Here is a 6964-nt window from a genome sequence, read left to right as displayed (position 1 = left end):
ATTCATGATTCTGTGAGTTGCAGAAGCACTTGCAATTTGAGATTGAAAGAGCTTATCAAGTATTTATCAGGCATGAAGAGACACTTCCTCATACATAGGCTGATGACAGCTAGGAATTGCAAAGAAAAACAAAAATCCCACAAGCTATACTGACACACCCAGAAAAGGTTACTTTAAAAAGGCAAAAATAAATTGGCATCAAAATTGTTTTCTGTAATATTAAATATCAGAAGGGAATGAAGCAAATTTTAAAATGTTGTGAAACTATGATCAATTTTATGAAATGCCTATGAATTCTGTATAATAACTAAAAATAATTGGACATGTTGTTTGAAGTGTTTTGCATGGATTAGCTCATTAAATCCTCAAAACAAGGTAGGTGCTATCCCCATGTTGCAGATTGGAAAACTGAAGAAAGAGAGGTTGCCCAAGGTTTGCAAGTTTACCCATGCAAAGCCAGACATGGGTAAGCCAGCATTTGGACCTTGGCCATGTGAGAACAGAACTTGATCTCTTAACCATGACTCTATTTTGACCCATCATAAGAGACAATGTGGTACTTCCCCCAACCTGCTGCTTCAAAAATAATTTAAAAACCCCAGACATTAGGCCTAGTGCAATGGCTCAAGCCTGTAATCCCAACACTTTGGGAGGCCGAGGTGGCCAGATCACCTGAGGTCAGGAGTTCGAGACCAGCCTGACCAACATGGTGAAACCTAGTCTCTACTAAAAATATAAAAATTAGCTGGGCGTGGTGGCAGGTGCCTGTAATCCCAGCTACTTGGGAGGCTGAGGCAAAATCGCTTGAACCCGGGAGGCAGAGGTTGCTGTGAGCTGAGATCACACCACTGCACTCCAGCCTGGGTGACAGAGCGAGACTTCACCTCAAAAATAAATAAATAAATAATAAAACCCCAGATGCTATATATAAAACAAACATAAGAAGAGCACATGAAAAGATGTTCTACATCAATAGCCGTTAGGGAAAAGCAAATTAAAATCACAATTAGATATCACTATATACCTATCAGAATGACTACAAGAAAAAATTGTAACACCAAATACTGGCAAGGATGCCGAGAAAGTGGATCACTAATACATTGTTGGGGGAGTATAAAATGATGCGATCACTCTGGAAAACACTTTGTCAGTTTCTTTAAAAACATGTCACTACTATGTGACCCAGCAATTGTACTTCTGGGTATTTATCCCAGAGAAATGAAAATTTATATTCATGGAATATAAATTTGTACACACATGTTTTACAGCAGCTTTATTTATAATAACCAAAAGCTGGAAACAACCTAGATGACCTTCAATGGGTGAATGGTTAAACAAACAGTGATACATCCATACCATGGAATACTGCTTAGCAATAAAAAGGAATAAATTATTGATACATGTAACATTCTAGATGACTCTCCAGAGAATTATGCTGAATGAAAAAAGACAATCCCCAAAAGTTATAGACTGTATGATTCCATTTATAAAACATTCTGGAAATGACAAAGGTATAGAAAAAAAAGAACAAGTTAATGGTTGCCAAGTCAAGGGGTGGTTGGAGGGGCTGGGAGAGAAGTGGGAGTGGCTAAAAAAAGACAGGGCAACCTGAGGGATTCTGTTTTTTGTTTAGTGTTTTTTTGGTTTGTTTTTTTTTTGAGACGGAGTTTCGCTCTTGTCGCCCAGGCTGGAGTGCAGTGGCGCAATCTCAGCTCACTGCAACCTCCGCCTCCTGGGTTCAAACGATTCTCCTGCCTTAGCCTCCCAAGTAGCTGGGATTACAGGTGCCCGCCAGCACGCCCGGTTAATTTTTGTATTTTTATTTTTTTAGTAGAGACAGGGTTTCTCCAAGTTGGGCAGACTGGTCTCAAACGCCTGACCCTAGACAATCTGCCCGCCTCGGCCCCCCAAATTGCTGGGATTACAGGCGTGAGCCACCGCGCCCGGCCAACCTGAGGGATTATTGAAGTGATGGAAGTGTTGTGTATCTTGACTATGCCAATATCCATATCCTGGCTATTTTACAGTCTTGTAAGATTTTACCATTGGGGGAAACTGGGTATTTCTTATAACTGCTTGTGAATCTACAATTTTCCCAAAATAAGAAGTTTAATTAAGAAATAAAAATTTGGGCTGGGCGCAGTGGCTCACGCCTGTAATCCCAGCACTTTGGGAGGCTGAGGTGGGCGGATCACCTGAGGTCAGGAGTTGGAGACCAGCCTGGCCAACATGGCGAAACCCCATCTCTATAAAAAATACAAAATTAGCCGGGCATGGTGGCACATGCCTGTAATCCCAGCTGCTGGGGAGGCTGAGGCAGGAGAATCGCTTGAAACCAGGAGGCGGAGGTTGCAGTGAGCCAAGATCACGCCACTGCACTCCAGCCTGGGTGACAGAGTGAGACTCCATCTCAAAAAAAAACAAGAAATAAAAATAAAAATATGGCAGGGCATGGTGGCTCACGCCTGTAATTCCAGCACTTTCGGAAGCCAAGGCGGGCAGATTACCTAAGGTCCAGAGTTTGAGACCAGCCTGGCCAACATGGCAAAATCCCGTCTGTACTAAAAATACAAAAATTATGGCTAGGCGCGGTGGCTCATGCCTGTAATCCCAGCATTTTGGGAGGCCGAGGTGGGCGGATCACCTGAGGTCGGGAGTTTGAGACCAGCCTGACCAACATGGAGAAACCCCGTCTCTACAAAAAATACAAAATTAGCCGAGCATGGTGGCACATGCCTGTAATCCCAGCTACTAGGGAGGCTGAGGCAGGAGAATTGCTTGAACCTGGTAGGCAGAGGTTGTGGTGAGTCGAGATTGCACCATTGCACTCCAGCCTGGGCAACAAGAGCGAAACTCCATCTCAAAAAAAACAAAAACAAAAACAAAAACAAAAACAGAAATTAGCCAGCCGTGGTGGTGGGCGCCTGTAATCCCAACTACTCGGGAGGCTGAGGCAGGAGAATCACTTGAATCCAGGAGGTGGAGGTTGCAGTGAGCCGAGATAGCACCACTACACTCCAGCCTTGGAGATAGAGTGAGACTCTGTCTCAAAAAAAAAAAAAGAACAACAAAAACATGCTAAGATATACCACACTATTCACACTATTACCCTTTAGGGGTGGGGGAACAAAAGAGGGTGGCATTGGTGCTCAAAGAAGTTCTTCAAATTGAGAGGTTGAGAGGCCGGGCATGGTGGCTCACTCCTGTAATCCCAGCACTTTAGGAGGCCAAGGTGGGCGGATCACTTGAGGTCAGGAGTTCAAAACCAGCCTGGCCAACATGGCGAAACCCTGTCTCTACTAAAAATACAAAAATTAACCAGGCGTGGTGGTGAACACCTGTAGTCCCAGCTACTCCAGAGGCTGAGGCCAGAGAATAATTTTTTGAACCCAGGAGGTGGAGGTTGCCGTGAGCCGAGATCACACCACTGCACTCCAGTCAGGGCAACAGAGTGAGACTCCATCTAAAGAAAAAATAATAATAATAAAAGAAAAATAGTAGAACTTGAGCAGATGAAGAGCACATTAAAAACATGATAAAAGTGGACCCACAGGGAGAGAGAATCACACCGAAGTGTCAAATTTTCATGTCAAGCTGTTATCTTCCTAAAACACTACTTGTGTGAGATTTAGTCTATAGACAGTGATTCTGCAAGGGACAACTAATTACAGTTAGAGGTTAGCAGGCAAAGACGATCAACTTGGATCTAATACAGTAATTTTCCTTCAAAACTGTTATTTGTGGTTTTTTCAGTTGTGGAAAAATATATATATCCCAAAATTTACCATTTTAAACTTTTTTTTTTTTTTTGAGATAGGGAGAGTCTTGTTCTATGCACCTGATAAGTGAAATTATAGAGTATTTGTCCTTTTGTGTCTGGCTTATTTCACTTAATGTAATGTCTTCTGGTTTGTCCATGTTGTAGCATGTGTCAAAATTTCCTCTCTTTTTTTGAGAGAGGGTCTATCTCTGTTGCCCTGGCTGGAGTTCAGTGGCATGATCATGGCTCACTGCAACTTCTATTTCCCTGGCTCAAGTGATTCTACTGTCTCAGCCTCCCAAGTAGCTGGGACAGGCACATGCCACCATGCCTGGCTAATTTTTTTTTTCTTTTTTTTAGAAACAGGGTCTCACTATGTGGCCCAGGCTGGTCTCGCACTCCTGACTTCACGCAATCCTCTCGTCTTGGTCCCCCAAAGTGCTGAGAATACAGGCATGAGCCACTGCATCTGGTCAAAATTTCCCTTTTTTAAAAGAATTAATAGGCCGGGCGCGGTGGCTCACACCTATAATCCCAGCACTTTGGGAGGCTGAGGCGGGCAGATCACCTGAGGTCAGGAGTTCGAGACCAGCCTGGCCAATATGGTGAAACCCCATCTCTACTAAGAACACAAAAATTGGCCGGGTGTGGTGGCATGCATCTGTAATCCCAGATACTCAGGAGGCTGACGCAGGAGAATCACTTGAACCTGGAAAGCAGAGGTTGCAGTGAGCCGAGATCACACCACTGCACTCCAGCCTGGGTGACAGAGTGAGACTCCATCTCAAAAAAAAAAAAAAAAAAAAAGTATCTTTCCCCTTTTCCTTCCCCCCTCAGAGTTTCCTTCTTTAAAAAGAAAACAAAATAATTAATAATATTATGTGCATGACTATAGTCGAGCACTTTGGGAGGCCAAGGTGGGTGGATTGCTTCAGCCCAGGAGTTTGAGACCAGCCTAGACAACATGGCGAAACCCTGTCTCTACGAAAAAATTCAAAAATTAGCTGGGTATGGTGGTGTGCACCTGTAGTACCAGCTACTTAAGAGGCTGAGGTGGGAGGATCACTTGAGCTTGGGAAGTCGAGGCTCCAGTGAGCTGTGATGGTGCCACTGCACTCCAGCCTGGGTGACAGAGTGAGACCCTGTCTCAAAAAATACATATATATTATAATAATATTACATTTCAGTGTGTTTGTGTATTAACCAGAAGTTTTATCCATTCATTCATGGCTGGACACTTGAGTTGCTTCTATATTTTGGCTATTGTAAATCATGCTGGTGTGAACATAGGTATACAAATATCTGTTCTAATCCCTGTTTTAAAATCTTTTGGGTATAAACCCAGAAGCAGGATTGCTGGATCATACGGCGATTCTATTACTCTATTTTTAATTTTTTGAGGAGCCACCATACTGTATTCCTTAGTGACTGTACCACTTTACCTTCCCACCAACAATGCACAAGGAGTCCAGTTTCTCCATATTCTAGGCAACACATGTTATTTTCTGGGTTTTTTGTTTTTTTTGCTAGTAACCATCCAAATACATGTGAATTTTTTTTGTTGTTGCTTTGTTTTGTTTACAGATTGTGATCGTATATTTTTATACATTGCTATAATCAAGAATTATATTTATACTGAAAAAGAATATCTGTTTGCAAAAGACTCTCAGATGTATCATCTACAGCTGGCTATGCTCAGTGCTGTTTGTCTCATGCTGTTAGCAAGGCTGCAGACACGGATTTTAGGAGGAATTAGCCTTTGTGGGGTTACCTCGAAATCCCATACCTACTAAGTGATGGTAACAGCATGTTATAGAGGCCATTCTCCCCCTCACCTCATCTGCTTAATGCTCCCAACTTTCTCCTATACCAGCCACTTCCCACATACATTTTTTAAGCTGCTTCAGTTTTTTTTTTTTCTTTTTAGAGACGGATGCCTTGCTATGTTGCTCAGGCTGGTCTTGAACCCCTGGACTCAGGCAATCACCCACCTTAGCCTCCCAAAGTGCTGGGATTACAGGCATGAGCGACCATGCTCAGCCCGTGTTTCAGTTTTTTTTTTTTTTTTTGGGGGGGGGTGACGGAGTCTTGCTCTGTCGCCCACGCTGGACTGCAGCGGCGCGATCTCGGCTCACTGCAAGCTCCGCCTCCCGCCTTCACGTCATTCTCCTGCCTCAGCCTCCTGAGTAGCTGGGACTACAGGCGCCCGCCACCACGCCCAGCTAATTTTTTTGTATTTTTAGTAGAGACAAAGTTTCGCCGTGTTAGCCAGGATGGTTTCGATCTCCATCTCGCGTGAGCCACCGCTCCTGGCCCTGTTTCAGTTTTAATAGCGCTTCAGTATTCATTTTAGAGGAAGAGGAGGAGGAGTGGAAAAAATATTCATTTCAAATGCCCGTTACTTGGAGGTATACGTTCTTCTCCATGAAAATAAGAAGTTAGGCCGGGTGCAGTGGCTCACACCTGTAATCCTAGCACTTTGGGAGGCTGAGGTGGGCAGATCACTTGAGATCAGGAGTTCGAGACCAGCCTGGCCAACATGGTGAACCCCATTTCTACTAAAAATACTAAAATCAGCTGGGCGTGGTGGTGCCTGCCTGCAATCCCAACTACTCAGGAGGCTGAGGCAGGAGAATTGCTTGAACCCAGGAGGCAGAGGTTGCAGTGAGCTAAGAGCACACCACTGCACTCCACCCTGGGCAACAGAGCAAAAATCTGTCTCAAAAAAAAAAAAGTTGAGCTTTATGTTTTTACTAAAGCCTTTGAAGTTTGTGTATTTATTAATATAAAAGTCAAAATTCAATCAAATTAAATATTCACTTTAGAAATATTTTCTATGGAAATAGAAGGAAAAAAATCCCCTTGGAGAAATGAAGTTCCTTCTGTACCCCTCAGAAAATCAATGCTATAATGGGTAAGTTTTCATTGCTGCCTCACCCAACTTGTTCCGTTTTATACAAAATCAGAATAGCTTCCTGTTGCACTGCCAGATGGTTGAAGTGATTTCACAGGGACATCGCCCACACGTGCTTTAATGAAGAAGTCCAAACAGAATAGTTTACATTTCTGGACTAAGAACTCCTAAAATGCCTTCTGCTCCAGAATAAGAGAAAGCAAGATACAAATTCTTGCACACGTTCTTAAGTGTCAAGCTTCTGATGGCTTCTGTGAAGTAAGCATTTCCTTTTCCACTAATTGCCTCTG

The sequence above is a fragment of the Gorilla gorilla genome, chromosome 8 (assembly GCF_029281585.2).
Source record: "Gorilla gorilla gorilla isolate KB3781 chromosome 8, NHGRI_mGorGor1-v2.1_pri, whole genome shotgun sequence".
Classification (NCBI taxonomy): Eukaryota; Metazoa; Chordata; class Mammalia; order Primates; family Hominidae; genus Gorilla; species Gorilla gorilla.
The sequence above is the reverse complement of the archived record's forward strand: the minus strand, read 5'-3'. Positions refer to the sequence as shown.